We start from the raw sequence: 22,048 nt of genomic DNA, 5'->3' as shown, positions 1-22,048 counted from the left end.
GATATGCGATATCAGAGATTAAAATTGCGATAACGATATAATTTGCGGTATATAAACAAACAGCAAAATAACCAAATAACCATTCCCAGTTTAAAAATTATACTCCAAATGACCCACGTTGACATAGGTTACAAACATCTAACATAACAGGGCTCCATCTGATTGGTCAACAATGTGAAGGCGTCCATCCGATTGGTCAAATGCATTAAGGGATTTATTTGATTCGTTAAATGGTTCAAGCTGCCATTAGATTGTTTTAACACATTTAAGGTTTATGATTTATTGCGATATTTGCCGTTAAAAGCACCATGAAAACTTCTGAACTAGTGTTACCTACTACACTGCGGTGCTCTCTTCAAAACATCTGAAACAGACTAGAGCAGATTTAAGTTTGATATGGTCTATTTTCAGTCATTGAAAAGTGTAGAAATAAGTGATGTCACCAGAATGCAACAAATTGCACCATATTAAAAGTTTCCGGGGGGGCATGCCCACAGACCCCCCTAAAGTTGCAAGCACCTGCGAAGCGGCGGGTCCCGCTATGCGCGGTGTCGGGCCAGTAACTTTCAGGCAGGGCCAGTAAGTTTCAAAAACTACTGGCCCTGTGGGCCAGTGCAAATTTCTGGGCTATGTCAACCCCTGGTTAGTATTTGTTGTCTAACAAATTTGTATAACATTCATTGTTTGATTTGAAAAAGGCATATAGCATGCAGCCTCATTTATGAGCAACCATGAGGTATATTAGAAATAAAAACAATATTGCTTGAATTTTAACATGACATGTTTGTGCCTCACAATAATGCCAATAAAGCCTGTTTAACAGACATCATTATAAAATGATTTACATAAGAGTTTTAACACCCATATGTCCTATAGTCATCTATACGACATACCACTCTGCACCACCAGGAGGCAGAGTTGATCCTGGGATTTAGTCTCAATACTGGAAGAGCAGCCATGACTGTAAATCTGAACACACATGTGAGCAGTTAAAGGCTCATCTGGGACATCATCTGACTTTAAATCTGTAAACCCTAAAAGAAACTCTTTGATTTCTGTAATGCCATCTTCCCGTTTTAAAACCAGATTATCATCAATGCCAGCAGTTTTAAGTCTTTCTGTGCATCCAACAACTTGCTCATTTTTTTTAACATCACAATCAAGAGTCCCAATGATCAAACACTACATGCAGGTCAAAATTATCCAATGGGAGGCAGCTAAACATTGTAGAACAGAGGCAGTCACAGCACAACAGCTCTTTACCCCCTCTGCTGGATTTTCAGTCCAGTTGCTATACAAACAAATGTTTGCTGCAGAAATTCTGTGCCCTTGCAAATGGTTTACTGGATTAACAGGCTCAAATCTACATACAGCCAACTCCAAAACATCAAATCAAGTGTCTGGTTGCCTAACTCTACATTTTACCACATTAAAAAAGTAAATGGTCAAAGACCATAGCAGTGCTGGAGGTACTTTACAAGTGTCAAAGAGAGGCTGATATTGCATGTGTTATGGAATATCAGCCTGATGCTGTGTGGTGGCCTGCACTCTAGCCATCAGTAAGATGCGCGGACTAGCTCCTTATTGACCACATGCAAATGCTTTACAGGGTGTGCATGTGATATGCCCCATAGGTCGCCCACCAAAACTACACTCTGACTGTCTAATTTCCTCACCCAATGGGCGAGCACCTTTCACAGATTTCCTGAGCAGTTAGGAGGGTGATGATAAATCAGTAGGACACGGCTACGTCTGACCTACTTCCCCCCAGCCTGTTGTTTGGAGCATGCCTGTAGAAATAAATGTGCGTGAACATTTTTGCCTTACACACTCACCGGGTGGTCTAAGTTCTTAGAAGTTCCTGCAGGTCACTTGCATTCACCATGCAGATTTGCCCATTTTTCACCTACAGACAGCCCTTATCCACAGGTAAGAGCAGTCGTGACTAAGGCTTTAAATATTTAATTTATAAACAAACGCACAGAAAATCACCAAAAAAGCAACCAGTTTCAATCAGCATTTGGTTTGCTGGTTGAATTACAAGACAAGTTAATCAGCAGCATAGGGAGCAGCAGTGAATGTGCCCTGATGGTGGAGGTCGGGGTGTGTTGTGAGACACCGGCTGCAAAGCTATCCATTCTCAAGTGCTGCACCGGTTTCTATAATTAACCGCCGTCATCTGTGCATGTTTATATAAGATGGAACACCATCAGTGCCAGCCGCAGGCCAAACGATCTGTGGCGTTCGGCATATGATTTGATCTGACCGACAGCAGCCTGAGACCCATCTAAAGTTTCAAAACACTGTGTAATAATATGTTTGCCATCCCTCTAGCCCACATGACTAGAGGAGAACAACTTTTTCATTAGTTTGGAGATCCCTCTAAAGCTGACGTGGATCCCTGGGACAGATAAAAACAAACCAAAGCAACATCAAAAAATGTGATTATTTTTTTGTGTTTGTTTTTATTTCATTTTACCACACTAGGTTAGAGCTGGAGTCTGGCTTCTTTTTCTCAATGCCCAAAGACAGACCCTGGCTACAAGAAAAAAAATGAATTCAACAGAGGCAAGAAATCCAGCAGAGAAGGCATTTCTATTAAGGGGGTGTAAGGACTAAGAATAAAAAAATAGTGTGTGTAAAAGTAAGAGTCATCAGAGATTTGTCTGACCAGTTTTTATTTTGACTGAAATTAAAGTTTGTGTAAGATTTAGACACATTTTTGTACCGAATAGTCACAGATCGCTGATCTCAAGCAATAAGAAATATGTTTTTTTCCAGACATCTCCAGCTGTTATATAAAAATAAATCCTTTTCCAATTTTCCTAGAAAGCCAAATTTGTTAAGCTTGTTTCTTTCAATTTTCATTTTCTTTTTTAACACAATTTTAGCCTGATTCTCTTAGAAACTCATTTAATATTGCTTCTGATCATTTCTTTTTGTCGTAGAATGTATTACCCATTGACAGTAAATGAGAATTAGACTAAGGGATCCCTCCCCCCGGCGTTACAAACAGGAAGTATCTGCTGATTCCAAAAAAAACAAAACAAAAAAAAAAACAAAATATCCCAGAGACCTCTATGAAGAAATCAACAGCGATTACTAAGTCTCATTTGTCAGTCTAACCATTCTTGTTCTGCTACCTTTTTGTTTTAATATGTTCTTGATAATCCTTTTTAAAATTTTCTTTAGTGAAATGTATTAAAGTTATAAACGGACCGATTAGATGCCTCAATAAATGTATGCGGTCACACATCAAAGATTCAAAACATTTGACACATTTTGTGTAGCCTGCTTTCAAGTGGTAGAGGTGTGGACTTCCACCCTACTCATTACAAATTTGCGAGAGCGGTTGCCCAAGAAATGTTGACTCAGACCAATTCGAACAAATCACTTCTTACTGACAATTTCTGGTTCCAACATGCCGACCTTCATATTGTAAAAAAAAATGGCGACTGAATTGACTTTATTTTTGGTGTGAACCTTGAACTGAACAAACAAAGGGTTTCAGTAGAGGGGAAAACTCCCTCTAAACATGGCCCATCCACCAGTGATTTCGAAGCCATACACAAACCCCGGACAAATAACACATCTACCTTGTGTGTGTTCTGTGTGTAGAACTTTAATCTATTCAAGGACAGCGTGGCAGTAAAACCACTGCAGAGCAGTTTTACATTCCTGAATTACCACTGAGTCAACCTGAGATTATAGGAAAACACATTGGCAGAGCAGCCAGAGTAACGTGGATGTCTCTGCAGAGTCGCAAGGCTGATGAAGTCACTTCCTAAACAAAACAATGGGACCAATACTGCAGGTACGTGGGAGGATTAATTTTTTGTTTTTGTTTTTACACGAGTATATCATTATACAAAACTACAGTATGGTGCACTCATGCAGATCGAGGAAGTCAGTATTTTGGGAATATAACCCAAGAAAACCCTTAATCAACAACAGAAGGACAGTTATCAACAGATGGGCTTTCTCTGGCTGGAAATGACCAGGCACAGGTTATTCCTTGTGGTTTCTAGGCAGTTTATTAACTTTTTTCAAAGATATTTCTAAAGCAAACCACTATGAACCACAGCACCTACAAGCCAGTAGTACAAAATATGACAAGCAAAAAAAGCCAAAGACATCAGAGTACAGGTAAGTAAATGTAAACAGATGAAAACCAACTGCATGCATCAGAGAACGAACGCCTACATTCATGAATACAAAATGAAAATTCACAACAGCATGGATGGGTTTCAGCAGATGTTAAAGTAGGAAAAAGGTTTTATGTCAAACTGCATCAGAGAATAGATGACACGGTTTGATTTAAAGGGCCTATTTCATGCAAAAACTTGTTTGAGGTTTTCAGTATATTATTCCCCAAAGAGGTATTTTGATCCATTCACGCATTTATAAGCATTTCCCTAAAAGCCTGCTCTCTGAGCACCAGCCCTTCTTAATCCACGAAAACGAGTGGGTAAGCCCTTTTGCTGCTTGTTCTTACATTGTGACGTATGTGAACGTGCACCTCAGTGTGCGTGTTCATTTGTACCAAAGGCCACTTCCTCTACTTGTACACTTCCTGCAGATTTCCATTGACACTGACAATAATTCAATCATTACGCCTTCATTCAGAAAAAAAACTGTTCAAAACCGCTTGTGGAATCATATTAAAATACAAATGTTTTTTATTAAAAATACACTTCAGTGATCTTGCACAATAACCACGGGTAGGTTTTCATATTAAGACCAAAAAAGCAAAAAGTTTTGCTAAAATATTAGTCCCAGATTATTTAAATAAAGAGCTTCAAAAACCAGCATAAACTTTTATTACTACTCAAGGTTTTCAGTCATCTTGAGAGATTGGTGTTTTTATAGATCTGATAGACACAGACATGAGTGACATTTGTTTGCATCCTTAATAATCAAAACACTTTGTTTATACAACACCCGTGTTCAAAAAACCAACAGCATCACCAGACCAACAAAACTATCAAGCTTTTTCCTTCATGTTAACATCACAATACCTGATCAATTGTGTGTTCGTGTGGAGCTTCGGTGGTTCATAAAGTAAGTTAACAGAAGCCAATAGCTCTAAACTGGAGCCTTAAACTAGTTTGGCTGAAGAAACCCGATAAACTTTCAACAACTAACATGAACAGAAGGCTGTACTGCTGGAATGTCTGGACCTAGTTTCTCTGCCTCTGGCCACCTTTTCCCCCTGCATGACCAGTTGAGCACCTTTTAAAGTTTACGTATTTAAAATGTTGGCAATAACTTAAAAGTTTATTGAAAGAGAAGATTGGAAACAACTAAAAGTATTCATTAAATCTGGAAAAGCATCAGTTTTTGCCTTTGTACAAATTACATTTAAGTTTTTCCCCAAAACAGTGAAAACTATTTATCAGGTGGAGCATTGCATCCCAACAGCAATGAGTAATGTTTAAAACTGGCAACCCAATACCTGTCCACACCCTGTGAAACACAACTTAAGAGCCGACTTCCATTTTGGTTTGGTAAAAAATGTAAACATTTATTGCTGTGTAAAACAACATTTTTATAACTGGACCTTACAGGTGCAAAAAAAAAACAAAAAAACACTCTAGTTCCCTTGTCCCATAACAGATAACCTTCTTAATTTAAGTTTGAGCATTTAACCTTGTCCACAGTAGTATAAACATTTTCCTATGCTCAAATTTGCATTTTGAAATGGTGTCACCGACATTCCTTTCAGGTCAATTTGCAACAGTCACAAAAATAGCTGAGAGTGAGTTTTGGCATGATGCACTTCTACACAAGCAAAGACACTATAAAGACAGTCACACTATTTAGTGTCCCTGTCTGTCTATCGTGCAGCCGTGGTGCAGGTTTGGTTCCCGCCTTGGCCTCCCATGTGTCGAAGTGGCCCTGGGGAACACACTGAACCCCATATTGCTCCTGGTGGTTGAGGTTGCCCTATGGTCTTCAAGGGAAAAGCTATCTGACTCTGTGCAAAAAAGTCCCAAGTCCGTTGTAATGCATTGACTATGCTTGGCATTTAAAATGCATTAAGTGCAAAATTCCTGGACGTGGGCCTCTCTTGCATAGGTTTTGCTTTATCCCATAGATGGCAGCACTAGTTATCCAATATGGCAGCGCCCCTGTTTATTTCAAAAAGGGCCCAAGTCCAGAGACTTTAGTTTGCTAGTCCTCTGAAATTTTAAAAGTTAGGTGCTTCATATTACAGCATTTGTAAGCTATGAACTGGTGCTAAATCTGGGTAAAGTATTAATCATTTGGTGTAGCCTCCCTTTAAGCTATGCAATTAAAATCATTTCCTGGAAAAACAAACCTCTTGGACTTGGGCCCCTTTTGAACTAGCCGATTCAATTCAATACATCCATTTTCTGACATATAGATCCATGTACGTCTTTCTTTTACTTATCCAAGCTGGTATCTGGCTCAAAACTGCAAATGCTAGCTTTGGATTGTGAGGGACCGTAAACTAGCAGGAGAGAATGTAAACAAAGGGATCGCGGGAAATGGGCAGAGCTCTACTTCTGCGCCATCATTCCATTAGCGCACTGTCTTATGGGGTCTAGATGACCCCACTCCCAATATTAAAGTGCCTAGGATCGAACAAGGGTTACAGGACCCCATCCACTATTTCTATTTCTTTTGGTCTTGATTTTTACATAAAATTCAAAAGTCCTGATTCTTTTGATAATTTCCAACAACTGTACTTTTTTTTTTTTTTATCTTTTATTCGCTATTGTAACATTTTGATAAATTCCTTGTTGTTGCAGTCCATTTTAGATTCTGCTGTTTCAAATGTTTGTTTAGGCCATTGCACATTTTATGATCCCAAATTTACAATACAATGGAGATGGCATACATTTTTCTTTGTGGTTCTGAAAACAAGTCATACCTTAACACAAGGAACCATCCCCTTTTGCTGCTTGGATCACTGCAGCTGCTGTAATCTCATAACAACATCACAGGATTTATACGAACACTAAAAAGCTTAACCTGACAATTTTAAAATCTGAATCTGCTTGCTGATTTGTCGCAACTTTCAGTATGATATTGACGTTTGGTTAAAGCTCATTTGTAGCCTGTTGGTGTCCTGAGCTCCACATAAGGTCGTTATGGAGCTCACAATGGGTCTGACTGACAGCCCAGTCAAAGAGGTAGTGTTAGGAACTTCGTAATAAAATTACTCAGGATGTTTTTGCAATTCAGCACTTAAGCAAGTCCATTAGAGTGCACATTAGAGAGCAGGCAGACAGGCACACAGACAGGTAGTTGCGTCAACGCCCCCAATCATGTCCTGCTACCCTATCACAAAGACAGCAGAAGAGCTGAATAGATGCCCTGTGTGTCCCCCACACACCATTTCTTTGCCCTATTGTTGTGAAGCTTTACACATTGCAATGGAATGCAAAGTAGCTCACACACACACACGACCACACGTGTGTACACAAACAGAGGTCAGACGCTAATCCCTCAACAGACACTGGCAGTAGACACAAATTCATGAAGGGCTGTGACATGAGAGGTTTTAACTTGTGTCCACACAGCAGCTTGGTCTGTTGTAACAACAAAAAAAAAGGATTAGAAAAACAAATATACAAACATTTGCACTAGATTTCGTAAAACCAATTCTAGCAGGTGTGACGATTCATTTTAATAATTTGATTTATATCACAATTTGTGGTCGATGATACGATTCATGATCAATTTTGGTTCATTTTGAACGATCCGATTTGATCCGATTCACTGACCTAAAATGGATTGAGGACATCTTCAGCCTAAACTTCAACAATTGTGACTCAGAGAGAAATACCTGGTACTGAACAGTGCAGGTGAAGTTTTCCAGATTCCTTGGACTTCTTCCAAAATAATCAAGTGCAAAATAAATGTGTACAAACAAACAAGTAAACAAGAATAAATGTCAAATCCATTAACATTTTAGTTTCCTAAAGTTCAACCCACTGTTGTTTTTCATCATCCAATTAATCCAAAGGGAACATTATGAGAACATTCTAGCACCCCGTATGGTCATATGTCTTTGCTAAATTCAAGGTGTTTCCACACATTGGACTGGAGTGATGGAATGATTAGTTTTAGCTGACATCACGTTTGTTGTCCGCTGTGATGCACTTGAATGATTTTACGTTATAGTAAAATAAATGTACCTTGCCTCAAGCCAAATGGTATTTTTCAACATCGATTTAATCTAATCTCCCCCTTGAACCACCACCTTAACGTGGTGGGGGAGTTTGAGAGCTCCAGTGATCCCAGGAGCTAAGCTGACTGGGGCTTAAGCCCCTGGTAGGGTCTCCCATGGCAGACAGGTCCTGGGTAACGAGCCAGACAAAGAGCGGTTCAGAACCCCCTGATGAAAGGAAAGACCAAGGACCCAATTACGTCACCCGGATTGGCGTCACCGGGGCCCCACTCTTGAGCCAGGCCCGGGGTTGGGGCTTGCAGGCAAGCGCCTAGTGACCGGGGCTCTTCCCACAGGCCCCAGTCGTGCTCAGCCCGAAGGAGCGACGTGGGACCACTCTCCCATGGGCCCACCACCCGTAGGAGACCTGAAAAGGGGCCGGTGCAATGTGGTTTGGGTGGCAGTAGAGGGCGGGTGCCTCGGCGGCCCAAACCCCGGTCATGGAACTTGGATTTTGGGACATGGAACGTCACCTCTCTGGGAGGAAAGGAGCCTGAGCTGGTGCGAGATGTTGAGAGATACCATCTAGATATAGTCGGGCTCACCTCCACACATGGCCTGGGCTCTGAAACTCAGACCTTAAAGAGGGGTTGGACTCTCTACCACTCTGGATTAGCTCAAGGTGAGAGGCGGTGGGCTGGTGTGGGGTTACTCGTGAGTTCACCCCGGTGGACGAGAGTTCCACTGCCTGCGGGTGGGAGACATGTCTCTGACTGTGGATTCAGCTTACGGGCCGAACAGCAGTTTGGAGTCCCCAACCTTCTTGGTGTCTCTCGAAGGGGCACTGGAAAGTGCCCAAACAGGGAAATCCATTGTCCTCCTGGGGGACTTCAATGCCCACGTGGGCAATGACAGTGGCACCTGGAGGGGCGTGATTGGTAGGAATGGCCCCCCTGATCTGAACCCGAGTGGTGTTTTGTTATTGGACTTCTGCGCTTGTCATAGTTTGTCCATAACGAACACCATGTTTGAGGACAAGGGTGTCTATCAATACACCTGGCATCAGGACACCCTGGGTAGAAGATCAATGATCGACTTTGTAGTTGTTTCAGGCGACCTTCGGCCCTGTGTCTTGGACAGTCGGGTAAAGAGAGGGGCAGAGCTGTCCACCAATCACTACTTGGTGGTGAGTTGGATTCGCTGGCTGGGAAGGAGGCCGGAAAGACTTAGAATACCCAAACGTACTGTGAGGGTCTGCTGGGAACGTCTGGCTGAGCCCTCCGTTAGGGAATTCTTTAACTCCCACATCCGGGAGAACTTCAAACAGGCACCGAGGGAGGTTGGGGACATCGAGTCCGAGAGGACCATGTTTTCCATTTCCATCGTCTCTGCTGCTGCTCAGAGCTGTGGTCGCAAGGTCTCGGGTGCCTGTCGCGGCGGTAACCCCAGAACCTGGTGGTGGACAGCGAAAGTAAGGGATACCGTCAAGCTGAAGAAAGAGTCCTACCAGGCCTGGCTGGCTTGTGGGACTCCAGAGGAAGCTGACAGGTATCGGCAGTCTAAGAAAGCTGCGGCCCGGACTGTTGCGGAGGCAAAAACTCGGCCCTGGGAGGAGTTCGGTGAGGCCATGGAGAAGGACTATCGCAAAATCTTTGGCAATTGGAAATCAAAAGTTCAACACATCAGTGAATACATAATCCAAGGACCAATGAGATTAAACCCCGCTGCAGAACTCAGTATACATATTACTATAATTAATTTGATCAATCACAATACTAACATAATAATCATAGTAAATCAAACCATATCAAATTAGTTATGTGAAAAGCAAATCTTTAAAATCTCATTGTGAAGCCATAAAAAGTAGAAAAAGGTAAAATGAAAGTGAAAAACATCTTAGTAAAGTTATTAATTTACTTCTGCCCTTGCTGTTATCCCGAGGTCCTGCCTCTCAACTCAATGCCTTTACCTTTCTACAGAAACTTGATGGGAAGTTTGCAAAAACCCTGTTCTCACAGGAAATGTTATTCAAAACTAATTGTATAAAAAAAAAAAGTCATCGATCATCAGTCTGATCACTAGTCATTTCTTGTCACAAATTAACAAGCTTTCAAAAAAAAGCCAGTAATCCAAGAATGAGTACCAACTGTCAGAAAAACATAACTGAGCAAGGCAGTAGTTAAACGTTAGTAGTTCAAAACTAACTAGGATAGGCAATGGAAAACTATACTTTGGTTTACACTGTAGTACAATAACCAATGAGTAGAGCTAAACAAAATGACCTTTTTCTATCAGTTTTAATTTAATCACATTCGAAATAAGCAAAATGAAAAAAAGGCATTTCAGCATAAAGGGAAAAACATGCAGTATTTTATTTTTTTTATTTTCTCATCCAGGGTTTATGTAGGAAAAATTCGATGCCTTATGACTTGATATTATGTGTTAGCTTTGATGAAGGGTTTAAATTAGGGGTCGACAACACATCAACCACACTGATGGACCAAGCAATTTTTTTTAAATTCAATGAGCGACTATGAGGTCAACTTAAAATTTGTTTATTTTGACAGATAAAGCCTTGCAACTCTGCATCTCCATGTTTTCTCCATGTTCTTAGCCAATCAGAAGTGAGAGGTGCATGAGAAAAGGTAGGGAGGTTGGAAGTGGGTTTCCTATACACAGAGAAGTTTTCAGCATTGAAAAGCTACAGACAGCAGTTGCACGTGATGTGGCAGAGATACGTAAACATAATAAAAACGTTGTCCAAATTAAAATAAACTTAATCCTCTACATCAGTGTTTTTCAACCTTTTTTGAGGCAAGGCACACTTTAACCTTGACAAAAATCCCGCGGCACACCAGCATCCAAACAAAAAAAAGCAGAAACTCATGGGCTGTGTCCGAATTACCGCCCTAACCCCTATATAGTGCACTATATAGTGCAGTCGCCATTTTGCAGTGCTGTCCGAATCTACAGTTCAAAAATAATGTGCACTAGAAATTTCCCAGAATTCTCTACGAAAAACCAGTGTGGATCGATGCTCACTCGATCGGCAAATATTGCCCAGAATGCACTGCGTTCATACAAGAATGCATAGCGTGTGACCCACAATACACTGCGTTTGAATTATTCGAAGATGACGGACGGTTGCGCGAGAAAGAGGACTTAAAAATATAAGTATATTTAAAAGTATCAAGTATCTGTTGTAAAATATATTTGTAAATACGTAAGATGATGTGTTTAATATGTTATATTCCTCAATCGACTATCTACATTGTTTTGAAGCTCATCAATTTCGGTAATGCTAAAGCTAACTCTAGCGCGAATTAGCACAGAATGCTAAAAACAAACGCTGTTGATATTACATAAAAAAATGAGTGAGTTCTAACCGTAGTAATAAGTTAACACATTTTTTAAATGTGTATATATATGTAGGGACTGACGAGGATAAGGAAAATCTGATCCATCTGTGGATGGAGAAAGATAGCCTGTTTGTTATCAGGCAAGCTCGTGCCGGATTGGAGTAAGAGACACTTGATCAGATTTGTATTTATTTATCATAAAACTGTAATCGTTGTCATGCTGGGGTAAAGGTTGTTGTTGAAAGAGGAGAGGAGGAAAGAGCACGAAGGGACAAAGAGTGACAGGAGAGTCTGTTAAGCTTACCTGGGTTTAAAATATTGTTCACAAAATGTAACGTCGTCGTTGTTTTTGCAATTTGTTTAATAAATGCAGTAACAAAAATGAATTATTTACGTGTATTATTTAAATCTGAGCCATTTTTAACAATCTCAAAAGAATTTTCATATAAATATCAAATGTACATATTTACATTTTCGTTTTATATGTTAACATTTATTTTATATATGTTAACAATAATCCTGGTCTTCTAGAGTCATGTGTGTCACAGTTGGAGCTGAAAGGAAAGCAGAGATTTCTCCTCGCAGACGGACGCCACTTTACCCGTCCTACTGGTTCCTGGTGTGGCTCAACATCTGTGGCTCCAAGCAGTCCCCTTCGCTGATGCACAGATTGAGCAGAACTGAACTGCAGGCAATTATTTTCATTGCAAAGGTTGGTTTTACTTCCAGTCCCCACAGAAATATTGCTCTCCTCCTCATCTTCATAATGCCAAATGCTCTCTCCACCACAGAGCATGCCTTGGCGTGGTGCTGGTTGTAACGGGCCTGAACCGCATTCCTCATGGGTTCCCTGTAGGGTGTCAGCAGCGTGATGGGAAGAGCAATGCAGGGATACCCACCATCACCCAAAAGGATCCTTCAGGTGGGTATGTTTGATTTACATAAATTGGGCTTTTACGTAGAACCCGTGAATTATGGACTGATCCTTGATTCCCAACAAAAATATCTCTAAATTTGGCATTAGTCACGTACAGCCTGCAGTTGAATGGAATAAAAAAGATTCCTGTTAAAATAACAAGCTGCATTTTCTTTTAGGGCCTTTATTCTTAACTGGCAGCCATCAATGCTCCCTACGACCTTTTGGAAGGTGGAAGACTCAGAGAGCTGCTAAAAAACCTGAGGTGACTAATGGCAGTTCATTCCCACTGGATGCTGGGTGACCCTGCTCATCAGCTGGAGGATGCGGTCTGCCGTCCTGTGGACAACGTCGCTCACAGTGGACCGTGGCATGTCGAAGGCTCTGGTTACTACACCGTAAGATGTGCCACACGCCAGCCAGAAAAGAAACACCAGGACCTCAGTCTCCTGTGCCCAGACTGTGTAACCTTGAGCACAATTAGTAACAAATGCTTAAATTGAACTAATAAAAAAACTTTAAGTTAAACTCACAAGTTGTTCATGTCTGGTCAGGGACATCCAGAGGAAATCTTCTGAGACGTCTGTTCCTCCTCCTTGCTGTCCTGTGATGCTGCATTTCTGCTCATTTTCGGTTTGATCCCATGAAAAACGGTTGAATTATTGCCAGGAACACGGACAGATTCATATATAAAGCTATTTTCAGTAAGGTAGAAGAGAAAACTACAGAAAAAAAAATGCCTCCTCGCAAGAGCCCGTAAATCATTCAGCGGCACAAAAATAACTAGAAGGAGCTGCATTTCCAGAAGAAAATGCAGGGTTGAATGCTGTATTGCTGAATGAAAGCAGAAATATGATGAAAAAGCTGAACATTGTAAAAGTAGAATGTCTAAAATGGGTCAAACATTGTAGAAGGAGTTAAGCATGAAAGCTGAAATAGTTGAAAAAATGGCTGAACTGTCCTGGAAAATCCTGGAATATTTTGAAAAGTTAAAGGACCAAAAGTCAAAGGTGAACATTGTAAAAGTAGAATGACCAAAACAGGTCAAAATTTGTAGAAGGAGTTAAGCATGAAAGCTGTAATTGTTGAAAAAATGGATGTCCTGTTGAAAATTTGAAGATGATGCTAAAATGGCTAAAAGTGCTAGCATCAACATCATCAACTGACTCAAAAAAACACATTGTTTGAGAGAATCATATTGGTAAAAGCTACATGTTATAAATTAGAAAAACAACTTTTTTCAAAATGGTGGCTTTTCTATTGATTTTATCTCCATAGCAACCAATTTATGTTTGGGTCGCCTGGGGATGACGAACAAATCGACGTCAGTTTCAGACAAAACGGAAAAAGTAAACCTTTGGACGTCTTTAGCAACGAAGTTTGTTTGCTAACCACGCCCACATTCCATATATGTCCAGATCCAGTGAATTTCAATATGTTCAGTTCCAGGCATGAAGTTTATTGCAATATTTGCTTCAGATTTTGTCATGAAATGGCCACCAAACAGTAGGTTGTGTCGACATCCCATAATGATTTATAAACGTATTTTATAGTCCAAAGCCTTGTGATCAATTTAATGTTTGAGCGGTGTCTGTAGCTAAAGGCATGTTGAAGATACAATGGTTGAAAGAACCAAAGGTTTTCGAGGATTCTCAATGTATTTAAATGGAGCAAAAATCTTGGAAAATCCTGGAAAATCCTGGAAGATCTTGAAAGGTTCAAGGATTTGAAAGACCAAAAGTAATAGCTGAAAGGATTAAGCTGAAAGACCTTAACATTGCAACAGTAAAATGGTTAAAATAGGTAAAAACTGAAGTTTAAAATCGCCTCACATTTAGGCACAAAATGGCCGCAAAACCGTAGTTGGTGTTGCCATCCCATAATAAGCAGTTTAATGTTTGAACGGTGTTTCTAGCTAAAGGCATGTTGAAGTTACAATGGTTGAAAGAAACAAAGGTTTCAAGGATTCTCTATGTATTTTAATGGAGCAAAATCTTGTAAAATCCTGTAAAATCCGGGAATATCTTGAAAAGTTGAAGGATTTCAAAGTCAAAGCTGGAATAAGTTGAAAGAGATGAAAATTTTAATAGTTGAATAGTTGAAAAATTTTTGAGGTGTCCGAACGGGGTCTTGAACTGGCAGCCTCTTGTACCACAACTTCCCAATGTATTTAAATAGGGCAAAAATTCCCAGAAAACCTGGAATATCTTAAAAAGTTGAAGGATTTGAAACACCAAAAGTCATGGCAGGAATAAGCTGGAAGAGCTAAACATTTTAAAAGTTGAATGGTTAAAATAGCTTAAAAATTGTAGATGGAGTTAAGTGCCGAAAAACGGCGGAAGATAGCATAAGAGGAAAAAACAAAGGGTTGAATGCTTTACAGCATTCAACCAAATATTGCCGTGGACTAATGACTTGAGGGTTTATTTATCAACAAATACATAAAATCTACACCAATGTGTTTGTAATTTTATTATTTATAAATCAGCCACGTTTTCCATGATCAGAACACAGCAGATTCATAAATAGTCTTCATAAAATGTTTATTGGTTGAATGCTGTAAAGCATTCAACCCTTTGTTTTCCTGTTTCTCTTTATTGGTTGAATGCTGTAAAGCATTCAACCCTTTGTTTTCCTGTTTCTCTTTATTGGTTGAATGCTGTAAAGCATTCAACCCTTTGTTTTCCTGTTTCTCTTTATTTATTGGTTGAATGCTGTAAAGCATTCAACCCTTTGTTTTCCTGTTTCTCTTTATTTATTATTATTATAGTATCTTCCGCCGTTTTTTGGCGTTTAACTACTTCTACAATTTTTAACCTATTTTAACCATTCTACTATTAAAATGTTCATCTCTTTCATCTTATTTCTGCTATGACTTTTGGTACTTCTAATCCTTGTACTTTTTAAGATATTCCAGTTTTTCCGGGAATTTTTGCCCTATTAAAATGCATTGGGAAGTTATGGTACATGAGGTTCCGGGTTCGACACCCGGTTCGGACCCTTAAAATTTTTTTTACCATTTTACTTTTAAAATGTTGAGCTCTTTCAACTTAATACAGTTATTTCTTTTGGTCATTCAAATCATTGAACTTTTTAAGATATTCCAGGATTTTCCAGGATTTTTTGCTCCATTTAAATACATGGAGAATCCTTGAAACCTTTGTTTATTTCAACCATTGTAACTTCAACATGCCTTTAGCTAGAAATACCGTTCAAACATTAAACTGCTCATAAGACTTTGTATTTCAATATAAGTTTTGAAATTATTATGGGATGGCAACACCAACTACGGTTTTGCGGCCATTTTTTGCCTAAATGTGAGGCGATTTTTAACTTCAGTTTTTACCTATTTTAACCATTTTACTGTTGCAATGTTAAGATTTTTCAGCTTTATCCTTTCAGCTATTACTTTTGGTCTTTCAAATCCTTGAACCTTTCAAGATATTCCATGCTTGTACAGGATTTTCCAAGATTTTTGCTCCATTTAAATACATTGAGAATCCTTTTTTACCACCACTTTTGGTCATTCAAATCCTTTGACTTTTCAAAAGTGAAAATTGTCGTTCGTTTTTTCCACGTAAATAACGAACTGTGGCTTGAAATCATTTCAACTCGGCTTTTCCCAATAAGATGATACACGACAAGCCTGATTAATATATACCGGCTGCATCTTATCATCACAGAAGTGTTGGCTCAATGGCTTAGAAAGTGGTCTTATAATACTGAGGTTCTGAGTTCAATTCCAGCATCTGACTTTTTCTGCATGTTTTTTTACCTTACCTTTCTTGATAAAATTCAGTTCCACTAACTCAATTATATTTCGTTACATGGAAACATTTTCTTTCAGGTGGGGTTACTTATAAGCTTTGACTTTTTATCCTTTTACTTTTAAAGATTTTTCAGGATTTTCCAGGATAGTGCAGCCATTTCATCAGCAAATTCAGCTTTCATTCATTGTTCCTTTATCTTTTCAAGAACCTTTGCTTCTTCCACACAATTTTAGCTAGAGACACCATTCAAACGTTAAAATGATCACAGCAGCTTAAAGCACACACACAAACACTCAATGTATGTTAGAAAAAACAGTGGGAGCAAATCTAAGTTAGTTTTGATGTTTTTTTTTATTTTCCTCCTCGTAGCTGGAAGCTGCAGTTCAAACATGTGCTCCGCAGCCATCTTGTGGACAAGCGTTGGGACCCGGGCCTTAGCCCCGCCCACGGCCGCTAAGGCTCATGGGAAAGTGTTGATTCCCAAACCATGAGTTAGGTGGCTGTTACGAGAAGTGACTATCATGTTTTCACACCACATGTGATATTGTTAAAATGAAAATATTTTGCTGTGTCATTCAGCTAGCAAGCGGATGATCAACGTAACTCACCATTACACATTGATGAGTGTGCTATGACTAATGGCACATACACAGTTGAGAGAATTGATCTTGAGGCTCAACATGTGACAGAATGTCACCTGTTGCAGCAGGTGACTCCACTTTTACTGTCAAATGTTAAGTAGTCATTATGGGATGGAGAATGTTTGGCAGCCATTTTTTGTTATTCAAATCTGAAGCCTTTGTTTCTTTAAACGAATATAACTTCAACATACTTGTCGCTAGAGACACCGTTCAAACATTAAAATGATCACAAGGCTTTGGACTATAAAATACGTTTAGAAATCATTATGGGATGTCGACACAACCTAATGTTGGTGGCCTTTTTATGACAAAATCTGAAGCAAATATTGCAATAAACTTAATCCATGGCTGGAACTGAACATATTGAAATTCACTGGATCTGGACATATAAGGAATGTGGGCGTGGTTGGCCAACAAACTTCGTTGCTAAGGACGTCCAAAGGTTTACTTTTACCGATTTGTCTGAAACTGACGTCGATTTGTTCGTCATCCCATGCCGACCCAAACATAAAATGGTTGCTATGGAGATAAAATCAATAGAAAAGCCGTCATTTTGAAAAAAGTGGATTTTTTTTATCAACCAAGAACATGTAGCTTTTACCAATATGATACTCTCAAACATGTGTTTTTTGAGTCAGTTGATGATGCTGATTCCAATGCTAGCACTTTTAGCCATTTTAGCAACATCTTTAAATTTTCAACAGTTCAGCCATTTTTTCATTAACTTAAGCTTTCATGCTCAACTCCGTCTACAAATTTTGACCTGTTTTGGTCATTCTACTTTTACAATGTTCACCTTTGACTTGTGGTCCTTTAACTTTTCAAAATATTTCAGGATTTTGCAGGACAGTTTAGCCATTTTTTTGAACAATTTCAGCTTTCATGCTTAACTCCTTTTACAATGTTTGACCTATTTTAGACATTCTACTTTTACAATGTTCAGCTTTTTCCTCATATTTCTGCTTTCATTCAGCAATACAGCATTCAACCCTGCATTTTCTTCTGGAAATGCAGCTCCTTCTAGTTTTTATAGTATCTTCCGCCGTTTTTTGGCGTTTAACTCCTTCTACAATTTTTAACCGATTTTTACCATTCAACTTTTAAAATGTTCAGCTCTTTCAGCTCATTCCTGCTATGACTTTTGGTTTTTCAAATCCTTTTACTTTTTAAGATATTCCATGTTTTCCGGGAATTTTTGCTCCATTGAAATACATGGAGAATTTTTCGTTCAGAAGTTCACAGTTAAACTCCTTCTACAATTTTTCACCTATTTTAACCGTTCGACTATGAAAATGTTCAGCTCTTTCATCTTATTCTAGCTATGACATTTTGGTCCTTCAAATCTTTGAACTTTTCCAGATATTCCCGGATATTCCCAGATTTTCCAATCTTTTTGCTCCATTGGCCACACCTTTGCTTCTTTAAACAATTGTAACTTTAACATTCTTTTGGCTAGAGACACCGTTCAAATATTGAAATGTTCACAAGGTTTAGGACTTCAACATAAGGTTCAAAATTATTATGGGATGGCAACACCACCTACAGTTTGGCGGCCATTTTGTGCCAAAATGTGAGGCAATTTTAAACTTCTTCAAACTTTCACCTATTTTTACCATTCTACTATTACAATGTTCAACCCTTTCATCTTATTCCTTTCAGCTATGACTTTTGATCCTTCAAATCTTTGAACTTTTCCAGATATTCCCGGATATTCCCAGATTTTCCAATGTTTTTGCTCCATTGGCCACACCTTTGCTTCTTTAAACAATTGTAACTTTAACATTCTTTTGGCTAGAGACACCGTTCAAATATTGAAATGTTCACAAGGTTTTGGAATTCAACATAAAGTTCAAAATTATTATGGGATGGCAACACCACCTACAGTTTGGCGGCCATTTTGTGCCAAAATGTGAGGCAATTTTAAACTTCTTCAAACTTTCACGTATTTTAATCCTTCTACTAATACAATGTTCAACCCTTTCAGCTTATTCCTTTCAGCTACGACTTTTAGTCTTTCAAATCTTTGAACTTTTCAAGATATTCCAAGATTTTCCAGGATTTTCCAAGATTTTTGCTTCATTTAAATACATGGAGAATCCTTGAAAACCTTTGTTGCTTTCAAGCATTATAACTTTAACAAGCTTTCAGCTAGAGGCACCGTTCAAACATTGAAATGCTCACAAAGCTTTGGACTTCAACATACGTTTTGAAATTATTATGGGATGGCAACACAACCTACTGTTTGGTGGGCATTTTTTGACAAAATCTGAAGCAAATGTTGCAATAAACTTCATCCATGGCTGGAACTGAACATATTGAAATTCACTGGATCTGGACATATAAGGAATGTGGGCGTGGTTAGCAAACAAACTTCGTTGCTAAGGACGTCCAAAGGTTTACTTTTTCCGATTTGTCCGAAACTGACGTCGATTTGTTCGTCATCCCCAGGCGACCGAAACATAAAATGGTTGCTATGGAGATAAAATCAATAGGAAAGCCGCCATTTTGGAAAAAGTGGATTTTCTGTCAACTTAGAACATGTAGCTTTTAACAATATGATACTCTCAAACAAAGTGTTTTTTTGAGTCAGTTGATGATGCTGATTCCAATGCTAGTACTTTTAACCATTTTAGCAACATCTTCAAATTTTCAACAGTCCAGTCATTTTTGTATCAACTTAAGCTTTCATGCTTAACTCCTTCTACATTTTTTGACCTATTTTAGCCATTCTACTATTACAATGTTCAACTTTTTCAACTTTTTCCTGCTATGATTTTTTTTAAATCTTTTAACTTTTAAAGATATTCCGGGATTTCCCAGGATTTTTGCTTCATTAAAATACATAGGAAATCTTTTTTTTTAACTTCTTTCACAGTTTTTTACCTACTTTAACCATTCTACTTTTAAAATGTTGAGCTCTTTCAGCTCTTTTCAGCCATTTCTTCAGCAAATTCAGCTTTCATTCAGCATTATAGCATTCAACCCTGCATTTTCTTCTGGAAATGCAGCTCCTTCTAGTTTATTCTTTATTACGCTCATCTTCCGCCGTTTTTCGGCACTTAACTCCTTCTACAGTTTTTAACCGATTTTTACCATTCAACTTTTAAAATGTTCAGCTCTTTCAGCTAATTATTGCTATGACTTTTGGTACTTTTAATCCTTGTACTTTTTAAGATATTCCAGTTTTTCCGGGAATTTTTGCCCTATTAAAATGCATTGGGAAGTTATGGTGCACAAGGTTGCCGGATCGACTCCCAGTTCGGACCCTTAATATTTTTTCTACCATTTTACTTTTAAAATGTTCAAATCTTTCAACTTATTACAGTTATTACTTTTGGCTTTTGAAATACTTCAACTTTTTAAGATATTCCAGGATTTTTGCTCCATTAAAATACACAGGGAATCCTTGTGCCTAACTTCTTTTACAGTTTTTTACCTACTTTAACCATTTTACTTTTAAAATGTTGAGCTCTTTCAACTTATTACAGTGATTACTTTTGGTCATTCAAATCATTGAACTTTTTAAGATATTCCAGGATTTTCCAGGATTTTTTGCTCCATTAAAATACACAGGGAATCCTTGTGCTTAACTTCTTTTACAGGTTTTTACCTACTTTAACCATTGTACTAACCATTCCTTTCCTTCAAATCTTCAAATTTTCAACAATTCAGCCATTTTTTCAACAATTTAGGGCCTTGTTTAACTCCTTTTACAATTTTTGTACCTACACAATTTTTTTACCACCACTTTTGGTCCTTCAAATCCTTTGACCTTTCAAAAGTGAAAATTTTCGTTCGTTTTTTCCACGTAAAAAACGAACTGTGGCATGAAATCGTTTCAACTCAGCTTCTCCCAATAAGACTATATACAACAAGCTTGATTAATAGATACCGGCTGCATTGTGTCGTCACAGAAATGTTAGCTCAATGGCTTAGAAAGTGGTCTTACAATACTGAGGTTCTGAGTTCGAATCCAGCATCTGACTTTTTCTGCATGTTTTTTTTACCTTGCCTTTCTTGATGAAATTCAGTTCCACTAACTCAATTATATTTCGTTACATGGAAGAAATTTCTTTGAGGTGGGGTTACTCATAAGCTTTGACGTTTCAATGTATGTTAGAAAAAACAGTGGGAGCAAATCTAAGTTAGTTTTGATGTATTTTTTATTTTCCTCCTCGTAGCTGGAAGCTGCAGTTCAAACATGTGCTTCAGCCATTTTGTGAACAAGCGTCGCCCACGGCCGCTAAGGCTCATGGGAAGTGTTGATTCCCAAACCATGAGTTAGGTGGCTGTTACGAGAATTGACTATCATGTTGTTACGCCACACGTTAGTTGTTCAAAGACAATAAAATGCTGTGTCATCCAGCTATCTAGCTGATGATCAGCACAGCTCTCAATTATACATGGATGAGTATGCTAAGATTCATGACCCATGCAAAGTTGAGAGAATTAGTCATGAGGTTGAACATAAGACAGAATGCCCCTTTCTGGAGGAAGTGACCGTACTTTCACTGTCAAATTCTTAGTGCTTTGGAATATTACATCAAAGTTTGAAATCATTATGGGATGGAAACTGCATGGCAGCCATTTTGTGTTTTTCAAATTTGAAACTGTAGTTTCTTTCAACCAATATAACTTCCACATACTTGTAGGTAGAGACACAGTTCAAACATTGAAATGTTCGCAAGGCTTTGGACTTCAATATAAGGCTCAAAACTATTATGGGATGGCAACACCACCTAGAGTTTGGTGGCCATTTTGTGCCAAAATGTGAGGCAATTTTATACTTCTTCAAACTTTCACCTATTTTAATCATTCTACTATTACAATGTTCAACCCTGTCAGCTTATTCCTTTCAGCTACTACTTTTGGTCTTTCAAATCTTTGAACTTTTCAAGATATTCCAGGATTTTCCAGGATTTTTGCTCCATTAAATTACATAGGGAATTCTTGTGCTTAACCTCTTTTACAGGTTTTCACCTATTTTAACCATTTTACTTCTAAAATTTTGAGCTCTTTCAGCTCATTATTGCTATGACTTTTGGTCATTCAAATCATTGAACTTTTTAAGATATTCCAGGATTTTCCAGGAATTTTGCTCCATTTAAACACAAGGATGATCCTTGAAAACCTTTTTTGTTTTAACCATTGTAACTTCAACATGCTTTCAGCTAGAGACACCGTTCAAACATTGAAATGTTCACAAGGCTTTGGACTTCAAA

General features: G+C 38.5%; 1 protein-coding gene across 15 annotated transcripts in view; it reads right to left on the bottom strand.

Annotated features, from left to right (window-relative positions):
- LOC101173180 (uncharacterized) overlaps positions 1 to 22,048 on the bottom strand; it is a 200,672-nt gene that overhangs the window by 138,272 nt on the left and 40,352 nt on the right. The window lies entirely within an intron of this gene.

Source organism: Oryzias latipes, chromosome 20 (assembly GCF_053564925.1).
Source record: "Oryzias latipes strain Hd-rR chromosome 20, Olatipes_Hd-rR_3.1".
NCBI lineage: Eukaryota > Metazoa > Chordata > Actinopteri > Beloniformes > Adrianichthyidae > Oryzias > Oryzias latipes.
This window is presented reverse-complemented; position numbering and strand designations above follow the sequence as displayed.